Raw genomic sequence first — 13,139 nt, 5'->3', positions numbered from 1 at the left:
TTGAGCCGTGGGGGGCCTTGTGGGAGTGTCCAGCGCCTTAACCACCACACCACCGGCTGGTCCCCTGTGCCTTTATTTCTAACACACTGGTGTCTCCTTCCTGTCTCTACAAGAAGGAGCACAGTGTCTCATCTTCTCCATCCTTTCCTTAGTTCTCAGAAATCAACCTCATATATTCATTTACACTTCCACTTACATGATTAAGATGTTTCACAATCAAATCCTTTCCTGAATTCTCTTCATTTTTAGTTAAGGTTTTAAAGATTTAAATCAAGGGGCCAGTAGGTAGTGTGGTGATTAAAGATGCTGGACTCCCACATGGCCAACCATGGTTTGAGTTCCGGGCCTGGCGGCCCTCCCTCCCTGGTAAAATAAATAAACAAAAGCTGAAGTTAAAATAAAACAAAAATAATTCTTAGAAAAAAATATTTAAATCAAGAAAAAGAAATTTCAACTGTGGGGGCCAGCAGGTGGTATGGTGGTTAAGGGCACCGGACTCCCACATGGCTAACCATGGTTTGAATCCTGGACCTGGTGGCTTGCTTTCTCACTTTCCCTCTCTCTGTCTTGCTCTGGCCCTCTCTGGTCACATTAAAATAAATAAATAAATAAATAAATAAATAAACAAACAGTTAAATATTTTTTTGGGGGGAGAGATTTTTGCTATAGGGCGCGTGCACTCGCCAGACATTCAGAGAGAGACAGAGAGACAGAAAGCGAGGAATCACCCCCCAGGGGGGGTGGTCACGCCGCAATCCCTTCTCCTCCATTCTCCTCTCGGGATCTTAGGCACGCACACACATGCGCCCGGCGTGAGTTTTAAGCCACCGGGTCAGGGACGCGAACCGCAGTCGACTATGTGGGAGTCCAGCGACATAACCATTATGCTAACTGCTGGTTCCCAATTAAATAATTCTTTAAAAAAGTTTTAACTGTGAAATTCTAGGCAATAACAAACAGCTGGAGCAAGTCTTTCAGAGGCAAGACACAGTCTTGGTACCCTTAAAGTTATACCACTTGACAGAAGACCCCTTTCTTTTTTTGTCACATGACACCCTCAGTCTCCTCTCAGAGGCCAGGATCCCTTGGCTCTGTGCCAGCACCCACTGCCATCTGGTCTCCCTTAGAAAGGCAAAAGAGAGACACTTCTTGTTTACTCAGTAATAATTCACTGTAATAGTCACACAACAGGTGTCACCAGCCCCCGTACCTGCAGTAAGGGCACACCAGGACCTCACCTCTGCCCTCATCACAGCTTACTCCATCAAGACTTTGTGTGGATGATAGGACAGCACCACAGAAGCAGGTCAACCAGTTACCAGCCGTGTTTTGATGGCTTATGGACTACAATGCAATGAAGACCCAGTAGAGGTAAAGAACAAAGGCTCTTTCAAATCCTTCCCTACAGCCAATTGGTATCTTGCCTACATGTGTTATTGCAGCATTTCTATATAAAGAACCTAGTATTCTATAAACAGAACACTCTGGCTAAACATGTCACAACAAGCAAAATTGTTGGGGAGAAAATGATGGCATCTCCCTATTTTCCTTATTCCTCTACCCCCTCTTCCTAAATTTCACCAGAGACAGAAAAGCCGTGTGAAAATAAAATGGGTTTTGGAGCTGAAGAGACCTGAGGAAAAATAAATCCTCGTTCAGCCTTTTATTACTGTGTACCCTTAATTTCTTTAAGTTTTGCCTATATGCAAAAACGGAATGAGACTTTATTGGTTTGTATTATAATTAAATAAGAAAATATACAAAGAGCATCTAATACATGCCCAGTCCTCAGTGAAAGTGAGTTTCTGTTCTCCATGTAGTTTATGCACCTGGTACCCTCAGACTTCTCTGGCTGTTCAAAGCCAAAGTGTGGGCCCACACTAATCTTCTTTCTTTCCTAAACCCTGTCCAAGTCCCATCTCTTACAAGAGCTGTTTTCTTTATCACAATGTGAAAAAGAAAACAATTTTCATGAAATCAAGTGAGATGAAATGTAAATATCATCGCTGGGTTCCTGTATCAACTCTCCAGGGATGGTTCTACATTTTAAAAAGGAGGCTGAAATGGCTGGTGGTACATGCCTATAATCCCAGCTACTCAAGAGGCTGAGGAAGGAGGATCTCAAGTTCAAGACCAGCCTAGGCAGCATAGGGAAAGCCTCTTTTAAGAAAAGAAGGGGCTGGCAGATGACGTGGTGAAGGGCACTGGACTCCCAAGTGGCTGACTGTAGTTCGAGTCCTGGACCTGGCAGCTTGCTTTCTCACTCATTCTCTCTCTCTCTCTCCCTCCCTCCCTCCCTTATCAAATTAAAAATAAATAAATGAACAAGATTTTTTTTAAATAAATTATCAAAAAAGAAAAGGACAGAGAGAGGAGGGAAGGGGAAGAGAGGGGAGGGGAGGGGAAGGGAAGGAAGGAGAAAGGAGGAAAAGGAGAAGAGGAAAAGAGGGGAGAAAGCCAATTAAACAAAACTTGGGAGAGTCAAGTGAAGAGAAACTTTTTTTTTTAATTGTGCCAAAAGGCACACGCAGTCACCAGAGGGAGGGAGGAAGCAAGAGAGAGAAAATACTCACCATGGGGTATAGTCATACTCCAACCCCTTATCTTCCATTTCTCCTTTGGGGATTTTGGGCACACATACACATGCGCCCAGTATCTTTTTCTTTTTTAAAAAGAATTCCTTTTATTTATTATTATTAAATTTGCTATAGGGCACATGTGCTCACCAGAAAGTCAGATAAAGTGAGAAAACAAGCCGCCAGGTCTGGGACTTGAACCATGGTCAGCCATGTGGGAGTTCAGTGCTTTAACCACCATGCCACCTGCTGGTCTCCCCCAGCATGTTTTTCAAGCCACCAGATTTTAGACTCAAACCATGCATTTGGTCATATGGGAGTTGGCCTTGGAAATCCAAATGAAAAGGACTTGGAATAGTGAGATTCTCTTAGAGGACAGAAGTCCAAAGGGCTGGCCTCTTCCCCTGCCAACCACCTCTATTACTCTCTATGCTAAAGCTACAGAACATCAGCTCAAATTGCTGAGTAGCACAGCTCAATAAATAACAGGTCCAGAATAGAACCTGGGAGCCTTTGCTACCCCTCCAGCCCTAGCCCACACACACCACTTCCTTAGTCAGGAAGTTACAGTGGTGCTTTTTTTCCTAGGAGGTTTCCAATACTATTTTAAACTCTTTGGAATCAAGTAACGGGATCTGACTATGGTCCTAACCTTGGAACAGTCTATGAGAGGCCTGGGCTCCACTTCCAGTATTATACCTCTTCTCTGAAGTTTCAGCAAGGCCCAGATTAATGTAGGAGGCAGAATGTACCTGCATCTTCTTTCTCAATGATCCAAAGGGGAGAATCATAGAGAAATTTCTAGGCCTTCCACATACAGGATCACAGAAGCAGATTATTACAGCCAAAATCAGCCCAAGTATAATCCTCTACCACAATGTGCTATACTGATTATAAATCACAATTTAGCATGGCAGTGCTCATTATGAGGTACTCTTCAACACTGCATATGTTCTATTTGATCCCTAGCCCAGCCTGCATCTCAGGAATCAGACACCCCTGTGGGGGAGGGAAGGATGGATGGTAGATTCAGCAGGTGGTGCTTAGAGGAACTTGATGTTAAGTCTAGGGTGAAGGAGGGTTGATCCAGGCAGGGTTACCTAAAATCAAGTGCTTAGAGAACTGGCAAAGAAGAGACAACAACAAATACTTTAAAAGATTTTATATTATCAAAATAGCCACCATGGTAAAAATCAGAATTTTCCTCCATATTCCTTATACTTTGCTGGATTTCTTTATACTGACTTTGCATTTAATACTGTTCTTGCACATACTGAGGATTAAAAGACATCATAATCTTTTAGGACTTTTTTTCTTCTTTTTTGGTTTTTGCCATAGGATGTATGCACTCACTGGAGAGAAACAAAGAAAGGGAAAGTGAGAAATCGCCCTTCAAGGAGATGGCCACACCACAATCCATTCTCCTCCATACTCCTCTCAGGACCCTGGGCACACACATGCACCTGGCATGATTTTCAAGCTGCCAGTCTGGTTCTTGAACTGCCATCGGCTCTGTGGGAGTCCAGTATCTTAACCACCATGCCATCTGGTGGCCCCAGGACTCTTTTTATTTTTAAGAATTATTTTATTTAACTTCATTTACTTATTTATTTTTAATCTGACTAGAGAGGGACAGAGTGAGAGAGAGAGAGAGAGAAAGCAAGCTGCCAGGTCCAGGACTTGAACCATGGTCAGCCATGTGGGAGTCCAGCACCCTTAACCACCACACCACCTGCCGACCCCTATTTTTTTTTAAATAATTATTTGTTTACTTAATTCCATTTGTTTTTTGTTTGTTTGTTTGTTTGTTTTAATTTGACCAGACAGAGACAGAGAGAAAAAGAAAAGGAAAGCAAGAAAGCAAGCTGCCAGGTCCAGTTTTCGAACTGCAGTCAGCCATGTGGGAATCTAGCACCTTTAGCCACCACACCACCTGCCAGCCCTGGCTCCAGGACTCTTCGAGTTATTAATCTGATCCTTGATGTCAGGAAAAAGCAGAGAAAACCACAGTTAGAAACCTCAAGTCAATATTCATTCCTTCATTTAACAAACATTTTTTTTTGAGAGTTTTTTTTGCTATAGGGTGCGTGCGCTTGCCAGAAAGACAGAGAGAGAGAGAGAGACAGAAAGCAAGAAATCACCCCCCAGGGGGGATGGCCATGCCACAATCCCTTCTCCTCCATTCTCTTCTTGGGATCTTGGGCACGTACGCACACACACCCAGCGTGAGTTTAAGCCACCAGGTCTGGGACTCGAACCACGGTTGACTACATGGGAGTCCAGCGACAAAGCATTACACTAACTGCTGGTCCCACAAACATCTCTTAATAGGTAAGTGCCAGGCCTTTGCTTAGATCTGGGATACAGCAGCAAACAAAAAATAGATGTGGTTCCTATGTTCCTGGAATTCAGTCTAGTGAAAGAGGCTGAAAATGAGAGCAGGATCCAAAACCAAGGGTCTATATTAGAAAAGAGACAAGATTCCACAGCCGTCAATGAGATGCCAGCAGAAGAGCCCATGAGCTAGCAGGCAGGTATTCAGGGAGAGGAGCTAGTCTGGATAAGGCCTTCATGCCCTCACTCCCTCTGGCAGGGAGAAAGCCAGTGTAGTGGGTTGAATTAATCAATAACATGGTGACTAGTGCCCTTATAGTCAATGCCACCATGAAGCTGCCCCTTCTTTACTCAGTGTGGACTGTGAGCTACATGTGAGACCCTGAAGCACCAAAGAAAGACAAGATTTCAGTTGTCTACTAACAAGAATTCTAAAGGTACAGCAGGCCAGAAGTGGGGAGCATAAAGACACTTAGAAAAAGCTAGGTGATCGCCCTCAACATCTTGCCTCCACACTTCTCTGACACTGCATGGAAAGGAAAAGTAAAAGAGCAGGGAAGGAATGGGAGGGTGGAGTGGAGAGGAGACCTGCTGAAATGGTCAGGCTACAGTGAGTAACCTCCCGAGAGGAGTTTCTGCCTCACAGTGTGAAGTGGGTAAGGATGAGGATAGCCTGATGTGTTAGAAAAGAGCTATTCCAGTAGATCTGGCACTGCCAGCCTATGGCTGTGGTGAAGATGAAGTGCCAACAATACAACAGCAGAGTAACAGTCAGTGCACCGCCAGCAGAGCAGGGGCTACAGAGATCTAACACATTTGACCTCTTTGGGCCTCAGTTTTCTTCACCTGAAAATGGAAGTGATAATAAGAGTGTTAGTTTCCTAGGGCTCCCATAACAAATACCACAGACTGGGTGGCATAAAACAACAGAAATTGGGACCAGCAGATGGCATAATGGTTATATCACTGGACTCCCATGTAGTCAACCACACTTTGAGTCCTGGACCTGGTGGCTTAAAACTCACGCCAGGCACATGTGCATGCATGCCCAAGATCCCAAGAGGAGAATGGAAGAGAAGAGATTGCAACATGGCTATCCCCCATGGGGGTGAGTTCTCGCTTTCTGTCTGTCTATCCAGCAAATGCATGCCCCCTATAGCAAAAATCTCTCTCTCAAAAAACAACAACTATCGGGACCAGCAGTTAGCATAATGGCTATGTCGCTGGACTGTCGCTGGACTCCCACGTAGTTGACCGCAGTTCGAGTCCCGGACTTGGTGGCTTAAACTCACGTCGGGCGCGTGTGCATGCGTGCCCAAGATCCCGAGAAGAGAATGGAGGAGAAGGGATTGTGGCATGGCCATCCCCTCTGAGGGGTGATTTCTCACTTTCTATCTCTCTGTCTGTCTCTGTCTGTCTGGGGAGCACACGCGCCGTATAGCAAAAACCTCTCCAAAAAAAAGAAAAAAAAAAAACTATTGAAATGTTCACTTTGTAAGCTAAATAATGTGATTGAATGTATAAAAAAAATTTAAAATAAAGAAATATACAGAAAAAAAAAACAATAACAACAACAACAAATTTATTTTCTCCTTGTTCTGGAGGCTACAAGTCTGGAAACAAGGGGTCAGCAGGGTCATGCTCCCTCTGAAGACCCTACAGGAGAATTTGTCCTTGCCTCTTCTAACTTCTGCTGCTTGCTGGTAATCCTTGGAGTGCTGGAGCCATTCCCTAGCTGTGGCAGTGTAACTCCAATCTTCACATCCATCTCAACATGACCATCTTCCCTCTGTGTGTGTCTCTATTCTTATAAGGACACTAGTCACTGGATTAGGACCCACCAGTAGGGCTTCATCTTAATTTGATTACATCTGCAGAACCCCATTTCCAGACAAGATCACGTTCAGAGGTTCTGGGTGCACATGCATTTTGGGACATACTAATCAACCCAGTATAGAGTACCTGCCTCATAAGGCACGTGTCTCTGTAAGTGCTCGGGGCTGTGCCTGGCACGTAAAGTAGACTATGCAAAGGTTAGCTACCCTTCTTCATTATCTCTGGCAGGTAGCAGATGCCAGTGGGTATGCGGGGGATCTGTTATATAAGAATCATCCTCCCTCTTGTGTCACAGGCAAGAAATTGGGTGAAAAAAAGTTCAAAAAAGAGCTGATGAGAGCAGAGTTTAAAAAAAAATAGGCTTATTACCACTCAACATATCCCTTATCAATACCCTATCAATAACCCCAGAACAGAGGGAGAACATACACCTGCTGCAGTCACTTCATTTCTTTTAAAAATTTATCTATTTATTTATTTTATTTTGCTCTTATAGAGCTCGTGCACTCACCAGAGACAGACAGAGAGAGAGAAAGAAAGAGACAGAAAGGAAGTCTCAAGGTCTGGGACTTGAACCATGGTTGGCCATATGGGAGTCCAGCACCCCAATCACCTCACCACCTGCTGGTCCCATTCACTCACTTTTTGAAGACAGAATTTATCCCTCCAAATGAATAATGACCCCTTCAAAGCAGTCCCCTAGTTAAGACCTACTTTGGAAAAGCTTCCAGAGTGAGACAAGAAGCTACACAACAGAGAGACGACAACGTCATCACCTAAAACTCAGATTGTGAATCTGGATCCCAAACTGCTTTACATGGCAGGTTCATTTCACAGTTTAGCAACTAAATGACTTTTGACTGTATCCAAACATTAAACCCACTCTCTGAAATGGAGATTTACAGTTTCCATGGATGTAATATACAAAAGAACAAGCACTATCAAATTAGGAGAGGGGTAAACAGTGGGTGGCATGGTGCTTAAGGGTGCTGGACTCCCACCTGGATGACCATGGTTTGAGTCCTTAATCTGGAGGCTTGAAAATTATGCCATGTTGGGACCAGCAGGTGGCCTGATGGTTAAGGCATTGGACACTCCCATGTGGTCTACCATGGTTTGAGTCTCGGACCTGGTGGCTTGCTTTCTGACTTTTTCTCTCTCTTTCATTGTCTATCTCTGGTCAAATTAAAATAAATGAATGAATAAATAAATAAAAATAAATAATTATAAGGGAAAAAAAGAAAATTATGCCACGCTTGTGTGCCCAAAATCCCAAGAGGAGAATGGAGGAGAAGGGACTGTGGTGTGGCCACTGCCCTTGAGAGGTGATTTCTCACTTTTCCTCTCATTGTCTCTCCTTCTCTCTCTCTGGCAAGTGCACATGTTCTATGACCAAAAAAAAAAAAAAAAAAAAAAAAAAAAAAAGCAAACACAAAAACAAAAGCCCTTGCCTCATTATAGGGACAAAATGAAAGAAAGGAAACTCTGATGGACCTGTATATATTTAGCAGACATTTAAATGTAATTTTTACTGAGCCAGCAGGTGGCATGGAGGTTAAGGCACTGGATCCCACATAGCCAACTCCACAGGACTTCAGCTACACTAGCCGCCTCTGCGTGCATGCCCAAAATCCCTGAAGGAGAATGGAGGAGAAAGGATTTCAGTGTGGCCATTCCCCCTTGTGGGGGTTGACTTTTCACTTTCCCTCCCTTTTTGGGGGTAATGGTTACATTGCTGGATTCCCATGTAGTCAACGACAGTTTGAGTCCCAGGCCCAGTGGTTTAAAACTCATGCCTGGCACATGTGTGTGCCTGCCCAAAAATTCCAAGAGGAGAATGGAGAAGAAGGGATTGTGGCATGGCAGCAGGGAGATTTCTCTCTTTTTCTCTCTTTATAGTCTCTCTGCAAGTATATGTACCCTATAGTAAAAATCTCTTAAAAAAAAATAAGGAAGGGATAACAGATTAAAGATATCTGCTCCTGATCCTTCTTCAAAAAGTGGGTTTCAGAGGCCAGCCAGTGGTGTAGTGGTTGGGGCACTGGACTCCGACATGGCCAACCATGGTTCAAGTCCCAGACCTGGTGGCTTACTTTCTCACTTTTCCTCTCTTTCTCTCTCTGGTCAAACTGATGATAATCAATTTGAAACACACTGGGCACATGTATGTGCATGCCCAAGATCCTAAGAGAACGGAGAAAAAGGGATTGCGGCACGGCCATTCCCCTGGTGGGTGATTCTCACTTTTTGTCTCTGTTTCTCCAGCAAGTGCTACTCATCCTATAGTAAAAATCTCTCCTTAAAAAAACTTTAAAATTAGGGGCTGGAAGTTGGCATGGTGGTTAAGGGTGCTGGACTCCCACTTGGTCAACAGCAGTTCGAGTCCTGGACCTGGTGGCTTGCTTTCTCACTTTCCCTCGCTTTCTATCTCTCTGTCTCTCTCTAGTCAAATTAAAATAAATAAAGTTAAATAAAAATAATTCTTTTTTTTTTTTTTTGGAGAGATTTTCACTGTAGGGCGCGTGTGCTCACCAGACAGACAGAGAGAGACATAGAGACAGAAAGCGAGAAATCACCCCCCAGGGGGGATGGTCACGCCGCAATCCCTTCTCCTCCATTCTCCTCTCGGGATCTTGGGCACGCATGCACACGCGCCCGAAAATAATTCTTTTAAAATAATTCCAGATGGATTCAAGATTTTAACTTAAAGATTAAATGTAAAGATTTAAACACACACAATACTATAAAAGGACAATTTTTAGTAACTAATTTTATAATTTTGAGGTAAGGAAGCACACTTTTTCCTAAACATAAGTCTAGGGGCAGAAAAAACTAAGGGAGGGACCAGCAGGTGGCATAATGGCTATGTCACTGGACTCCCATGCAGTCGACCAGTCCTGGGCCCAGTGGTTTATACTCACACTGGGCGCATGTGTTCCCAAAATCCCAAGAAGAGAATGGAGGAGAAGGGATTGCATGGCCATCCTCCCAGGGGATGATTTTTCTTGCATTCTGTCTGTCTCTCTCTCTCTCTGTCTTTCTGGCAAGCACACATGCCCTATAGCAAAAAACTCTCCAAAAAAAAAAAACTAAGGGAAAATACTAATTGACTACCTAAATATGTAAAACTTGGAGACAAAAAAAATCTGCAGAAATCAAGTTGAAAAATTACAAAATGGGAACAATTCTGCATTATACATGATAATCGACATGTTAACTCACTAATTAATTCGAAAATATTTTTGGAAAAATGTGCAAAGAATAAATAAGTGATTCAAAGAAAAAATTACAAATGTCTAAAATACATCTGAAAAGACATTTAACCTTTAATATTCAAAGAAATGCAAATTAAAACATTTACTGAGTGCTATGTCTTAGTTACTATTCTAAACATTTTACTTGGATTAAATTATTTATTTCCCATAATAACCCCACAAAATAAGTGCTATCATTCCTCCACCTTACTAGTGATGAAACTTAGGAACAGAGAAGGTAAATAACTTACCAAAAGTCACACGGATAGTAAATGACTGAGTGAGAATTCAGGCCCCAAAAGGCTGTGTCTAGAGACATATTCTTAACCACGGTGTTACAAGGCCATGTCCCAACTGTCAGACAGGGAAGATGAAAAACACAACACTCAGTGCTATTAAAACCGTGGAGAGGGAACCAGCAGTTAGAGTAATGGCTATGTTGCTGGACTCCCACGTAGTCAATCGCGGTTCGCGTCCCGGACCCGGTGGCTTAAAACTCACGCCAGGCGCATGTGCGTGCGTGCCTAAAATCCCGAGAGGAGAATGGAGGAGAAGGGATTGCAGCATGACCATCCCCCCTGGGGGGTGATTTCTGCTTTCTGTCTCTCTGTCTCTCTCTGTCTGTCTGGCGAGCGCAGGCACCCTATAGCGAAAACCTCTCAAAAAAAAAAAAAAATCATGGAGAGAGGCCATCAGATGGTGTGGCAGTGAAGGCACTAGACTCCACGGCTGAGTGGAGTTCGCTTTCTCACTTTCCCTCTCTCTCTCTCTGGTGAATTAAAATAATAAATAATTAAACAAACAAACATTTTTAAAAGGGTAACTTGGCTCCATGAATTGACACTTTAAATTTATATGTCTTTTGGGGCTAATAGGTGGCATGGTGGTTAAGTGCTAGACTCCCACATGGCTGAACACATTTCCAGTCTCAAACCCGGAGCATTGAAAATCATGCTGGTTTGGGGACCAGCAGGTAGCATGATGGTTAAGGCACTGGAGACTCCCACATGGCCGACTATGGTTCGAGTCCTGGACCTGGTGGCTTGCTTTCTCACTTTCCCTCTCTCATGCTCTCTGTGTTTCTCTCTCTGGTCAAATTAAAATAAATGAAAGAATAAATAAAATTAAATAAAATAATTTTTAAAAAAAAGGAAAAGAAAAGAAAATCATGCTGGGCATCTGTATGTTCATGCCCAAAACCCCGAGAGAAAAATGGAGAAGAGACTGCAGTGTGGGCACCCCCCATGTGGGTAATTTCCTGCTTTTCTTCTGTCTTTCTCTGGCAAGTGTACATGCACTGTGGCAAAAACCTAAAAAAAAGTATGTATCTTTTAACTCTATTTCTTAGAAATTTATCTTAAGTAGATAAACAGTAGATAAGTATGCAAAGATGCATACAACAAGATATTTATCACAGAATATTCATCATTACACCAACTGCTAGTCCCCACAGAATGTTCATCATGTCCATAATGCTGCACACAACCCAATAGATACACCAAATTCCAACAAATTCATTCACTCAACAAATATTGAGTCTCAACTGTGCACCAGGAACTATTCTAAACACTGGACATTAAGCAGTGGATAAAAAAAGAAAAAAACAGAATAAACCAAGCCAGCCAGTAGTGCAGTAGTTAAGGAGACTGGATTTTACATGGCCAACTGTGCAGTACAAGTCCTGGACCTACGGGTTTGAAAAACATGCCTGGCACATGTGCATGTATGCCCAAAATCCTGAGAGAAAGGTGGAGGAGAAGGAATTGCAGGTGGTCATGTTCCCTGGCAGGTGTTTTCTCACTTATTCTTTCTCCCTTTCTGTCTCTCTCCTAGCAATGCATGAGCCCTATGGTAAATTTAAAAACGGGGTTGGGGACCAGCAAATGGTGTGTAATGGTTACATTGCTGGACTCCCACATGGCTGATTGTGTTTCGAGTCCCAGACCCAGTGGCTTCAAACTCACACCGGGAGAAGAGGATGGAGGAGAAGGGATTGCAGTGTGGCCATCTCCCCTAGAGGGTGATTTTTTGGCTTTCTATCTGTCTCTGTCTGTCTCTGTCTCTGAGGCAAGCACCCTACAGCAAAAATTTCCCAAAAAAAGGTGGCGGGGAGGAGGGTGGCAGCAAGTGCTACTGAGGTTAAGGCACTGGATCTCACATGGCCAACTTTGTGGTTCAAGTTCCAGATCTGGTGGCCTGAAAAACATACCAGGTACATGTTTTCCTGAGAGGAGAATAGAGAAGAAGGGATTGTGGCAGTGGCCATCCCCACTGGGGGGTGATTTCTCACTTTCTTTGTCCCTCTGTCTCTTTCTAGTGAGTGTATGTGCCCTACAGCAAAAAAAGAAAAAATCTAAATAAATAAATATTTTAGAAAGACAAAAATCCCTGTCTTTATGGTGTTTACATTCTTTTCTCTTTTTCTTTTTTAATTTGCTAGTATGCGTGCTCACTAGAGAGAGAGATGGAGAAGGTGAAAAAGCATCATCCAGGAGGAATGACCATGCTACAATCCCCTCTCCTTTCTTTCTCCTCTCAGCATTCTGGGCACGCACACATCCCCAGCATGTTTTTCAAGTCATCAGTTCCAGGACTTGAGACATGCAGTCAGCCATGTGGGATCCAGCCACCTCAATCACCACACTCGGCTGGCCGCATGGGATTTATATTCTAATGGAGAGAGTTAGACAACAAACAAATAAGAAAAGTATGTAGTGTATCAAGTGGACTATATGCCGTAAGGAAAAATAGAGGAAAGGGAAACAGGGAAGGAAGAGAGACTGTTAGAACGGGAAATGGTCAGAGGAGGCCCCATTCATAATACTAGGTCGTTGGGAAAGTCATGAGCAATTTTGCATAGAAAAATATGTTATGACTTTCCCAATAACCTAGTAGATGGATTAAATATTTGAGAATAGGGACCAGCAGTAAACATAATGGCTATGTCATTGGGCTCCCATGTAGTCGACCGCGGTTCGAGTCCTGGACCCGGCGGTTTAACTTACGCCAGGCGCGTGTGCATGCGTGCCCAAGATCCTGAGAGGAGAATGGAGGAAAAGGGATTGCAGCGTGGCCATCCCTCCTGGGGGGTGATTTCTCGCTTTCTGTCTCTCTCTGTCTTTCTGGCAAGCGCATGTAC

The 13,139-nt window shown here is 43.5% G+C and overlaps 1 long non-coding RNA gene across 15 annotated transcripts in view; it reads right to left on the bottom strand.

Moving 5' to 3' along the window:
* Nucleotides 1-3,583: 3,583 nt before the first annotated feature.
* The window catches only part of LOC102500575 (uncharacterized), a 47,361-nt gene continuing 37,805 nt past the window's right edge, over nt 3,584-13,139 (bottom strand). For all 15 annotated transcript variants that reach the window (XR_003549837.1, XR_003549834.1, XR_003549836.1 and 12 more), the window contains 2 exons: nt 10,252-10,354; nt 3,584-3,928 (listed from right to left, as the gene is read on the bottom strand). This is a non-coding gene — a long non-coding RNA (uncharacterized LOC102500575). The remainder of the gene's footprint in view (nt 3,929-10,251; nt 10,355-13,139) is intronic.

The sequence above is a fragment of the Tupaia chinensis genome, unplaced genomic scaffold, assembly GCF_000334495.1.
Source record: "Tupaia chinensis unplaced genomic scaffold, TupChi_1.0 Scaffold000316_1, whole genome shotgun sequence".
Classification (NCBI taxonomy): domain Eukaryota; kingdom Metazoa; phylum Chordata; class Mammalia; order Scandentia; family Tupaiidae; genus Tupaia; species Tupaia belangeri.
The sequence above is the reverse complement of the archived record's forward strand: the minus strand, read 5'-3'. Positions and strand labels throughout refer to the sequence as shown.